We start from the raw sequence: 12,179 nt of genomic DNA on the forward strand, positions 1-12,179 counted from the left end.
ACGCAGTGTTGAGCAGGGGTATACCCATTTAATACAAAAGTTATACAAAAAGTTGCTACTTTCTGATGGCAATAACCTGGAAATCGTCATTACAGAGACATTTTGTTTTAGTAATGAGTGTTTGTAATGACAATTTGCACCATTTTGGGATTTGACTGCCAGGTAGTAAGGTTTACTTGGTTAATATGATCCGCTGTCATTTGATACGTGGAAATATAATACACTCTCCTTGTTATGTCCTTGTTCTCCTCAGTCACTTACCAGTTTGTGTGTGAATGAATAATTTTGTTCAGAGTGACGGTCATGACGCAATACTGTGAGACGACAGTATTTTTTTAAAATAAAGTAACAAACGGGCTTATGCACATCAAATATTTATATGGTATTTTTGTAAACAGGTGCATTACATATTTACAAATTATCAGAATTTTTCTAAATGTAATATATAACAGAATATTAAAAGTCTAGTTGTGAGACAAGGCAAAAACATTTTAAAAGAGTGAAATCCATATGCTTTACAAAATAAACACTAAATCAAAATTTTAAACTGAAAGATTATGTTTAAGATTATTTAAGTGTCTACTTAATATACAGTATGTAAATATATATATATATATATATATATATATATATATATATTTTAATCTTCCCCTGAAACACAAAAAGCCTATAGTTGCGAAATCCTCCTAATATGATGTGAGTCAGTCACGGTTCAGACATAGCAACATAAACTAGGTGAAACGATGTGAGTCCTCACTCATAGCCTGGAGCTCCCACAGTCAACTCATGTACTCCGGCATCTGCACAGGTATTTAATTACCAACAACACAGAAGGTTGTCTTGGACACGTCAGGAAACCATGTGGGGGTTCACCTAGTAAACATGATATGGATACAATAAAAAAGTATAGTGATGGCTTGGCCTATAAAAACAGTATCATTTCTTCCTTTGAATTCATTTGACTACTGTCATTATAGGAACACTTAACATTAAGTTGTTCTTATAGCCTACCCGTACTTGCACAGTACTTGCACAGTACTAACAGCAGTCACTGTTTTGTATTGACTTACAGTACTCTGTCATTTTACTGTACTTGTCTTTACTCCTATATAATAAGGTACCAATAAACAGCTGTGTAAAAAACAAACAAATTCTGATAAAAATTAATTGTTTATCATATGAGTTTTTCATTCTACATGAGAGTTTGAACACCTCTGAAATTGCCCCATAGACTAAATTGCCTCATATTCCCAAATTGCCATGATTTATTCCAATCAATATCGTGCAGTTTAGCAGCACAACCCACATTTGTATTGTATTACAAATATTCATTCCCACACCTGGGGTCTGCTCTAGCAGTGCTGATGAAGGATAACAGGGTAACAGAAACCACGCATTCTGAGACATAAGTTGTTTGATATCCAGGTGCCAAGCCACTGTTGTTGTGTCTGCACATGCACAGAACTCCACGCTCATTGAAACACTACGACACTAAAGACCCACATTTTTTAGGTCCATATTTGCACTTTAGTAGGCTGTTGTCAAACAAAAGTCCACACTCTTGTCGTAGTGAACACTGTATGTGCTTAGACGCTCAAGCCCAACGTGCACATTCAGTCACTCCCAACTGAACACAAACACATGCAATGCCCAGAGACCCACCAAGCGCATAACGAGAGTGTGGGGAGAAAGGGCAGAAGAGGGGAAGCATGAGACATTCCAAAGGCACATCTGACCCTGACACAAACAAACACCATCCCTGCTTTCAAAAGGAGCAGACTGACCAGGTGTTTTCCTGTCTGCGTGGGCACAAGGTTTGTTCTGGGAAGATAAACAGAAATGTCCTGTTTGCTCCGTTCACGTGAGTCTTTGGTGCCACAGTGAGAAATTCTTGAGTCACATTTTCTCTTCAAACCAGGAGCCAGCAAACACAGTGGAGTGGATACCCATGCTGGGGGTCATGGAATGTCAAAGGGTCACCGTGCTTTGTCTGACTACATTAGCTCCACATGATGGCCATATTCTATGCTCCTTGATCTGTTATGTCATCAAATCCTGTCTTTGATTTACTATTGCAATATCAAGAATCATCTACTTTTTCCATTGATAATAATCACACACTTCAGCCATGTGGAACCGTTTCCCATATCATTACTGTTGAAGGCCCAGCAGGTCACATTGACGCATCCGACCCAGTCTGACTCTGACGACCAGACGGAATTTGCAGCAGACAGCTAAAAACTCTAAGTGATTCTACAGAACATTCTGGAGTTCAGATACAGCTGAACAAAATGCCATCCCATGATGCTCCACTCCAGTGCATCTTGGGCCGAAACAGAAAGATAGCAGGAAGCTGAGCCAGAGGGGGTCTGCAGATGTCTTGATGGGCGACTGGCGTTTTAGCCATGCAGAGCCTTTCAAACCCAACAGTCAAACTTTCCAGAGAATCCTGCGTCCCATTCTAGGCCAGGGGAGGGAAGCCAAACAGAAGTCATTAAGATGGTTTTTCATTGTTTCAACGACTGGCCTGCTCGCGCTGAAGCTGCTGAATCGTTAATCAAGGAGGAAAGAGGGTAGGAGAATTGTACAGGACAGGCGTTGAAGGAGAGGAAAGGCTAGATATTTCACCATGCAACAATACTACTCTAACAGGTCCATATGGTCTTAGATATAGCTTTTTAATATGCACCTCAAAGTACAGAGCGGGATCTAAAGGAACAGCAGGAATGGTGATTAAAGAGAGGAATCTCTGGCCCCCGGAGTTAGAATATCATTCATTCCACTATGTTGAAATATCACAGGACTACAGCCAGCGTCTCTGCAGCCAGCCAGCCTTGCTAAACCTAAACCACCAGCCGCAGAGTGGAGGGCTACAAACACACGCTCCATCTCCACCACAGATGAAAGTGGTTGACTGGAGCAAAAGCCCTTAGATTAGGCCGGATCCCAGCCAAAGCCACACGCATGCCGGTGACCTACATATACGCTGAGGTGATTTCTGGCCCCTGCCTGGACCTATGAGCCTCGTTACTGCTAGCAGCTAGCACTGTCCGGCTCAGAGGAGAGGAGACCGCAAATGGACGAGGAACGCAGGCTCATGTTACTCTTAATTACCTTTGTCTGGCCATTGGCATTGGCCCATAGCTGTTTAACTGCCCAGAGCTCCATCCCCACTATGATGAGTGACAGCCCTCAGGTGACTACTGTACCCAGTGATTTACACAGACACACCTGCATCCCAGTACAGGTCACCTCTCACCCTGGGAAGCCAGGGATTGGCCCTTTGACTAATCACCCTGTCAGACACCTGCCGTGGGCAACCAGTCGTCACACCAGACTTGTAGCAACAGCCGAGCTGTGACAGATTGGCTGGACTAATAAGGTGAGTGAGTGAGCTGCTGGAAGGGTTTTTGGATTTTAAAATGGCAGCTGAACATCCCTGAGGAGGGAGCAGGATTGCGTAGGTCACCTGGATGAGTCACGTGATCCAGTGAGTCACTGGATGAGTCAGAGCACATGCTAGGGAACACACACAGCTGCTAGTCACTAGTTCTAGGCCTGTTTCAGCTGAGAATATTACAGGCCTCTGACAGAGGCTGTAGTTAGGCAGAAGTATGGGGGAACAGTGTCAGTAGAAGCGGCTATGTAATTTGGTACTCTGCCGTTTGCCATTTCAAGAACAAGTGACGCAACAATCCAGCTGTAGCTGTTCTTGTTACTTAACATCACTGGTGTCCAAATTCCTTTCCCTATGAGCAACTTCTTCCTCAAGATGGAAGTTGAAAAGCTGATAGCATTCATTGCATTAGAAGATGCTGGAGAAAAAATATCTAGGACAACGTTCCTTCAAAAACTAGCTTTCCAAGCACATAAAATGATTAGTGTCGTGTTTTACATTAGAATCTCGAGAGCAGATAAGAACAATCAGTAGTGATCTCATTCAGAGAGAACTCTGGGTCTTGGAAGCCTTTTTACCATTACCATCCCCTTTCCCTACACAGAAAAAAAGAAACATTCGTAAATGGTTCTTCCTCAGCTCATAAGGTTCCTTCATAAGGAAAACTCCTTTCAAAAACAAACACGTTGGTATTTCACTGTTAATACAGTCCCAAAATGTCTTGCATGCCAGTAGTCAAGTTTTCAAGATGTTGGACTTTCAAGAAGCAAAGTGTCAACTGCCACATCATCCTGATGATTCAAAATGCAGTGGTGTAAAAGAAGCTCAGTGTCGGCGTTAATAACCAGAGTTGAACCAAAACCTTGCCCATCATTATCATATTTCCCAACACGTGCTATTGCAGGTTGATTTTTACAATTGTTTGTTTCAAGATATATGTTTTACATTGATGGACTAATTAATCTTATACATTTTTCTAAACTATTGCAATCTGTTACTTGGACTTTTTGCACCCGTTACAGAAATGGTTGTTCCAGTTAAGATGTTTAAGGCAGTCTCATATCTTAGTCTTCCCGACCCTGGCAGTCATTCTGAATGCAGGTTGCTGTGGAATAAAATTTCAAAATGCTGGCTGTCCCCACTTTGGCTGAATAGGAATTACACATCACTTTGCGAGCCAACATAATGTGTCTTGCAGGCCTGGTGTGGCCTGTAAACTATGAGTTTCAGTCCACTGTGTTAGGCTAAAACCAGGCACTCAAAAAAAGGCCTTTTGAAGTATGTATTGTATTGTCCTGTAGTGTGTATTGTATTGTATTGTCTTAATAATTACATTTTGATGACACCCTCATTCACTTAGGATCTCACTTGATGAAAGCCACAGGACTGAAAATTAATGAATGCAACAACCATGTCTCTGTCACTGTCACGCCCTGACCGCAGAGAGCTTTATTATGTCTCTATTTTGGTTTGGTCAGGGTGTGATTTGGGTGGGCATTCTATGTCCCTTTTTCTATGATTTGTATTGCTGTGTGTGTAGCCGGGTGTGGTTCTCAATCAGAGGCAGCTGTCTATCGTTGTCTCTGATTGAGAACCATACTTAGGTAGCCCTTTTCCCCACCTGTATTTGTGGGTAGTTGTCCATGTATAGTTGCCTGTGAGCACTACGTCGGCGTCACGTGTCGGGTTTGATGTTTGTTGTTTTGAGGGCGACATCTTATGATAAAGAAGTATGTACGCTCACCACGCTGCGCTTTGGTCCCCTGTTTCCACCTTAGACGATCGTGACAGTCACTAGCAAACACAGTCGTAGTTGGAACTGTTAACTCGAAAATTCACTCGAAATGCACCCTGGGATGTATGCAAATGAGGTTAAAAACCACCTATTCAATTCTGGTCCTGATGAGCATAAACGTTTCTCGTTCTGGATTTTTGTCGGGCTTTTTGTAATGATCTACGCTGAGAGTTGGGAAGCTAGTTCAGGGAGTGAATGCATTGAATAAATAAACAAACATGAACCAGACAAGAAACACGAACAGCGCAACGACATGAAACTGACACAGAAACAGCAACGCCTGGGGAAGGAACCAAAGGGAGTGACATACATAGGGAAGGTAATCAAGGAGCTGATGGAGTCCAGGGGAGTCTGATGACGCGCAGGTGCGCGTAACGATGGTGACAGGTGTGCGCCATCATGAGCAGCCTAGTGACCTAGAGCGCCGGGGAGGGAGTATACGTAACAGTTCTTCAAAGAACCATCACATGTATGGTTCTTCAGAGACCCTAAAATGGTTCCCTATGGCATCGCTCTCAAGAATCGTATTTGGTCCCAACTTGCACATTTATTTCTAAGAGTGTAATGTACACACGGGCTTTCCCAAACAGTTTCAGCTTTTGTGTGGCTCATACTGGAGTGATAACATTGTATTTTGACAGTGAGCAGGGTAACCAACACAGGGCCCATCGACCCCAGGCCTGAGAAGGCAGTGACCAGACCAACAACAGGAAATGGTTGTAGCCTTTGGCCTAGAAAACAGTCCCCCAACTTCCTGCCCCGTGCATCTTGCGACTAGAAGACGACGCTTACCGTCCAGCAGTGTGTTGCCAAGGACCCCCAAGGTCAGCAAAATCACCCCTTTGCCCTCCCTTTCACCCATTGCTATGACAACAGGGGTATAGGAAATGCTTTGCCAATTATGTTCTATTGCCACAGCTGGTGGCGGTTACATTGTTTGCATCCCCCCTATCCTTAAACCCCCCTCTCTCCACAACCTCAAGACCCTCACACTCTTAAACGGTGTCTGAAAATGTTGGAGTCGAGGTGAGCCATAGGGGATCATCCCGCATGGGATGATCCAAACCTCATGGAGGATAAATCTACACATTAGCAATGGGGCCTCGACACACTACACTGACACACTGGGGGGGGGACAGTGGTCTGCTGCAGTCAGCAAAAGGAAAGGATGAATCTGGGCAAGGTTAGGGGGAAGAGATAAACAGCCTCCACCCCTCTCACACTGTCACGTCCTCTCTAGCGTGAGACTGTAGAGAGGAAGGGAAAGAGGGAAGAAGGGAAGGAATTGGGGGAGAGCGATTGAGAAGGAGTGAACAGATTTGAGAGAGGGGGGAGAAAGATTGAGAGAATAAGCAAAAGATGGGGAGATGGAAAGATAGCGACAGGCAGAATAGTTTATCAAGATGGCTTAACTGTGTCTCCAAACTAGTTTGCACATCATCTCTGTCCTTTGTCTCTCAGTTCCAACGTATAGAAACTCTATAGGAAAGTACATCAGAAGTACTGAATCATTAGTTATACAGTACATGCAACTTCTGACGCCCACACACACCTTCCTGCCGATGGCACACACACACTATATGCTTAAAATGAACATTAAGCGGTGTACTTTATAGGGTCTCTTTGGGGACAAGAGAGGGCTGTGGTAGACAATTTGAACTGTGTGTCTAATTCGGCAGATGACATCACCCTCTGATGTCATATGAGGACGAATAAGAAACCAATGCTCTGATTACTACTCTCACTATGCAGGGATCCTGTCTCCATCTCACCAGATATGGGAGCATTGGGATGAAGAAACAGAGAGAGAGAGAAAGGGAGACCGACAGAGAGACAGAAACTCGTGACAGATGTTGGAGTCCGGGAGATCAAGACGGTCTGCTGTCGTGGTTGCTAATCGCTGAGACAGCAATAACCCATCAGACAATAGGAGAGCCCCTAAAGGAGAAGTTTTATATAATATACCATGTAGCAGACACTTCTATCCAAAGTTGCATGCATGCAAACATTATTCGGTTGGGTGGCCCACAGCGGGGATCAAACCCACGATCGTGGCATTGTAAGCGCCATGCTCTACCACAGAGGACAACATGTGTGACGAACTACTTCATGATAGAGATGGGGCTAGGAGACCGAGAGGAGGTCAGGAAAAGGGACATTTATGTTCATGATGTGGTGAATACACACTAATTGAATACAGCAGGCTCAACCTAACGGGAGGTGGGCCCTCGATTTAAGCCCCCCCTACGTGGCAGACATTCCCTAACTGTTTGTCACCCTCTGTCCTGGCACATACTATGTGTGTCTGTGTTTCTCTCTTATAATTTTGTAAAATTTTACCCCCGATTTTTCAGGGGAAGCTACAGCACCTCTACTTCCCGCGGCTATGTCTCTCTATGTGTGTGTGTTTCTGTCTCTCTGTCTGTGTGTGTGTCTGGAACAAGTCAAGTGGCATTTGCTGCATAAGCACAGCTCCTGTTGTCACTGTGGATATAGTAGGGTACGAGTTGGTTAGGATGTGTGTGTGTCTGAGTGGCTGTTTATAATACTGTTTATGATTATGTGTCTGGGAAGCTATTTCTGTAATATCTCTGTAGTCTACTAGGTTGTGTCATTAGTCTGGAATGTGTGTACTTCATGAGTGTCTGAGAGAGCGAGAGAGACAGACAGACAGACAGACAGACGGACGGACCGAGAGGGAGACAGAAAGAGACAGAGAGAGAATAGTTTGTTACAATACACGTCCTCATTGTCTCTCTGTTCACAATATCTTTGTCAGCACACCTTTAAAGGCCTCTCGTCTTTCTCCCTGCTGTTGGATCCTCTCTCTACCTCCACAGCCATGGTGAATGACCCACTCCGAGCCTCTGGCCTGGAGAGACTCATCTGGTTTCAGTGTGCCCTGACAGCTCAAACCACAAAATGATTCAGCCAAATAAAAGTGTCAGACGAAGCTTCATCCCTCCAGGTGTAGGGAAATAAAAGCCAGCCCTTAGACGACTTCAGTTACCTAACATTGTCAATTCCATACAGAGCGATAGTCACGTTCAAACCAGAGGCACTACCTTTGAACAGTAAACATTGATGATTCATATGAGGCAGACAAAAAAAAACATATTCGAGTTGCGCAATGTATGTAGCCTCATGACCGCGCCACAGTGTCAACTTTGTTGTCTTGCCTGCAACGAATCATCCATTATGTGAATCGTCCATTATGTGAATCATCCATTATGTCTGCACCATTATCTATTACGCATCTGTTCCCTGAGGCAGGATCACCATGGACATTTCTCGGATGGCAATGAGAGAGTAGAGTTGCTTCTCACGCCTCCCAGGTAAGCTCCCAAGTATCTCTGTTTTCATTGGCTCAAACGAAATAGCTCAATAGCTCGACGTGGCTTGTAATCATAGCTGGCAAATGACAAAGTGTCTACCCCTCTCATGCCTCGCTCCAGTGTTTCCTTGTTTACGTCGAAGTGGTGCAACTGACATGTGTTTGGGAGAAGATGTCAAGAGAGGAGGAGGAGGAGAAGCATTATGGGTAGAGGGTGCCAGCGTTTCATAGGCCTAATTTCACCTCATCATGTCGTTACATGAAAAGTATTACCACAGTTTCCACATTACCGGTGAAACCATAAGAATGAAATACTGACTGTTGTAAAAATGTGCATGTCTTCAACTTTTTTCTGAGTCTCTACGCACAACGCTGTTTACCTAACGGTTAGTTACATATTTGAATCGCCACCAAAACATTCCTCTACACTGATGATTGTATCTCGCAATAACACACAGGGTCTTTCTGCCAAAAGTCCAAGTTGTTCAGTTTCACCACAACTGAAATGACCTTAAAACAGCTCAACTTCCCTCAGGTTTGACATCAAACTGAAGAGTCCTTCCTCAGAGGTGAATAGCTGCTCGCTTGAGAGAACACCTCTCCCCCATTCCTCTATTCTCATAAATACAGTTAATTGCCTGTAAAGTTTACCACACACATCGACTTGGCTACCACGAGGAATACCACACAGATTTCACCTGGCTTCAACTCGCAGTAGATACAAGGCCCTGATTGGTCTGTTGTCCTGGCAAGTGAGATGTACAGCCATCAAGGACCATTTGGCCTTCATCTCAAGGTAACAATGGGTTATAAACTTATCCCTGATGTAACACGGAGTCTGGAGGCATTTAGCATTCAGTCTGCATTAAAAGACAGATCAAAATGTTGTTATGGCACTCTATCGTAGAATGGGCGCGCCAAATGAAGAGGTTGGGAGAACACACAAGTACGTACTGTACGTCTTCGTGTAGGCATAGCCACATATTTCATTGGATACTGTTAAATACACTGAATAGCCATTCGCAACACTTTACCGTCATGGACTCGGTAGAGCATGGCACTTGCAACGCCAGGATTGTGGGTTCGATCCCACGGTGCCCTTCCGTAAAATGTATGCATGCACGACCGAGTCGGGTTGGATAAAAGCTTCTTTAAATGGCATGTATTGTTATTATTATATTGACATGACATATCTTATATATCTTGTTTTATGCTTGAGAGGTCCTCATGGCCTCAGAGGGGTGAACGACTGAATAGCGATTCATAAAGACGTATAGGCCCATCAACACTTTGCCCGACATTTTTCTTTGACAACACTTTCCCTCGTCCACACATTCCCTTCGTCATCATACTGCTCTCGGTTTCTCTCTCACACTTTCACAAAAACAAAATCATCAGGGAAATAGAGCCACATACCAGGAAGTGTTTGGAAGAAAACAGGGGTCAAAGGACATGGTGTTGTCTAGCCACCTCACCATCTCCTAAATCATCCGCCAAAAGTATTTTTCCATTTCATGGCCATTTAAGCATTCTCAAGGATGCTTTTTATAAGCATCTTCTACTCCAACCCAGTGAAACCCTCCCCCTCTTAATTTTACCTTTTTAAGTGTGACTGGTCATGGCCGGCGGTCCAAAATATCCCCAGACTTCCCATTTATAGGCACGGGGACCAAAGAAAGAATGAGAGAAAGAAAGAGAAAATAGAGGGGAAGTGGATAAAAAAAAGAGAAGTGGAGGTCGGTTGGTGTCGTGGGAACTGGGAGCAGAGTCTGGATCGCAAAAACGTCGGCCCTCCAGAGGATTCGCAACTGCTTTCAATTTTAGTCGGGGTCACTCGGATTTCAGTCCCCTTTACTGCCAAGATATCAACTCCCCTTTAGGACCTTCCCTCCACACTCTAGAGAGCCAAAGTCATGACATCATACTTAGTGGAGAAGTATTCTTTCCTAGCCTTCACCCCACTACTTTCTTTCTCTTGCTTTTCCTCTCGTTCCCTCTGTCTTTCCTCCCTTTTTGTCCCTCACTCTTTCTCTCCTCTGTTCCTCCTCTCTGGCATGGCTGATTTGGGGTCAGTTCTTGTGGTTGGCTCTGTGGAATTTTAGGGCTCTGTTATCAGCCTGCTAAAGGCCTGGTGATGGGTGGGAGAGGGCTGGAAGTGAGGGGAAGTACCTGACAGACTGAGGTGTCCCTGGGCATGACGAGCTTACACACAGACACACAAACGGACTCACTTCTACTTGACATAATAGCAAACAGACAAACACCTTCCTTCACACATTCAAACCCACCATCTATAACTTCCTGACACACAAACCTCGACACACACTTCTCAATGTGTGTTGGAGAAGGGGAAAAGGGAGGGATCACACTCCCACTCATGCCCCCAGGAATGCAGAGCATCCCTCAAATCTGTCAGGCAGCTGGTGAGGGGTGGAGGTGTACAGCAGGAGGTGGGGGGGGGGGGGGGGGGTCATGCTAAACAAGCACAATTACACCAACACCGGATTGAAAACAGATGACCACAGGCACTGACAACAACACAGAAATAGGTTACCAAGGACAGGGTACACATCGGGCCAAACAAAGCCCCACATAGTGCACACCACTGGAACTGCAGGAGGAGAGTTACGGGTTTTGGGCCTGGGAGCTGTGGAGAGAAGAGAAGGATTCGACTGTACTGTCCTATGGATTTACCTTGGACAGTCAGTGAGAGTTATAGGGGTGGGCAGTGTATCTGCTTTCAGACAGTGAGTGAGGGTTACAGGCTCTCTATAAACATTATCCCCCCCATGCTGCGCTGTTGGAGTTCTGGTCTTGAAGTCTCTCTGGTCCACCCAACAGTCTTATCGCGAACCCTCCCCTGTACTTTCTCCATCCATCCCATTCCTCTCATTCCTACCATCCTCTTTGGCCATCAGCTACCTCAACGTTTTGTGTCAGAGCCAGGGCACTAGAATGATCATTATGTTTGACTCTTTATGGAAATTAGTTTGAATCCCATTGACTAATAATGAGTGTGTATGTGTGTGTGCGTGGGTGGGAGGATTTACATGGTTGGGAAATGAGCTAATCATTTGGTCTTTAGGGCCTCATTTTAGAGCGCAGCGAAAGCAGAGCACTTTAGTACCCAAGGACACAACGTCAAGGAGGCCAGCTGCTTCGTATTGAGTCTCTTCAGCAGAAAAGAACGGGAGAGGAAGGTGAACGTTACACTGGGGCTCTCTCAATTTGTCTTTGTGGCTCCACTTGTCCTATCGCCTCGCCTCCTTTTCAACTGTATTCGAGAAGGTCCAAAGTCACACCCCTTGTACCTTACTCTCCAATGGATTTGGTGATGAGAGGGTGCAAGGAATCGAGAAAAAAATGAATTGAGAAAGAGTCAAGAACACAACACAGAACCCTGCATGACCATACCCACTCCACGGCCTCTGTAGACGGCTTGCTACCTACTTTATCACTAACCATTTCCCAGACCTGGAACCAATTAATAGGGAATTAAGTTTGCTCAATTAGCTAGGTCATTTTAGAATTGGTGCAGGATGAAAATGTTTAGCTAATTCCTGTTTTATTACAAAAACGACCCACCACATCAAGATAAGAAACTCTTGATTCTTTTTTTGCATGCCGATGAAATGTGCAAAGCAATACATTGA

This window comes from Oncorhynchus mykiss, chromosome 24 (genome assembly GCF_057628025.1).
Source record: "Oncorhynchus mykiss isolate SJ-2025 chromosome 24, ASM5762802v1, whole genome shotgun sequence".
Lineage (NCBI taxonomy): Eukaryota > Metazoa > Chordata > Actinopteri > Salmoniformes > Salmonidae > Oncorhynchus > Oncorhynchus mykiss.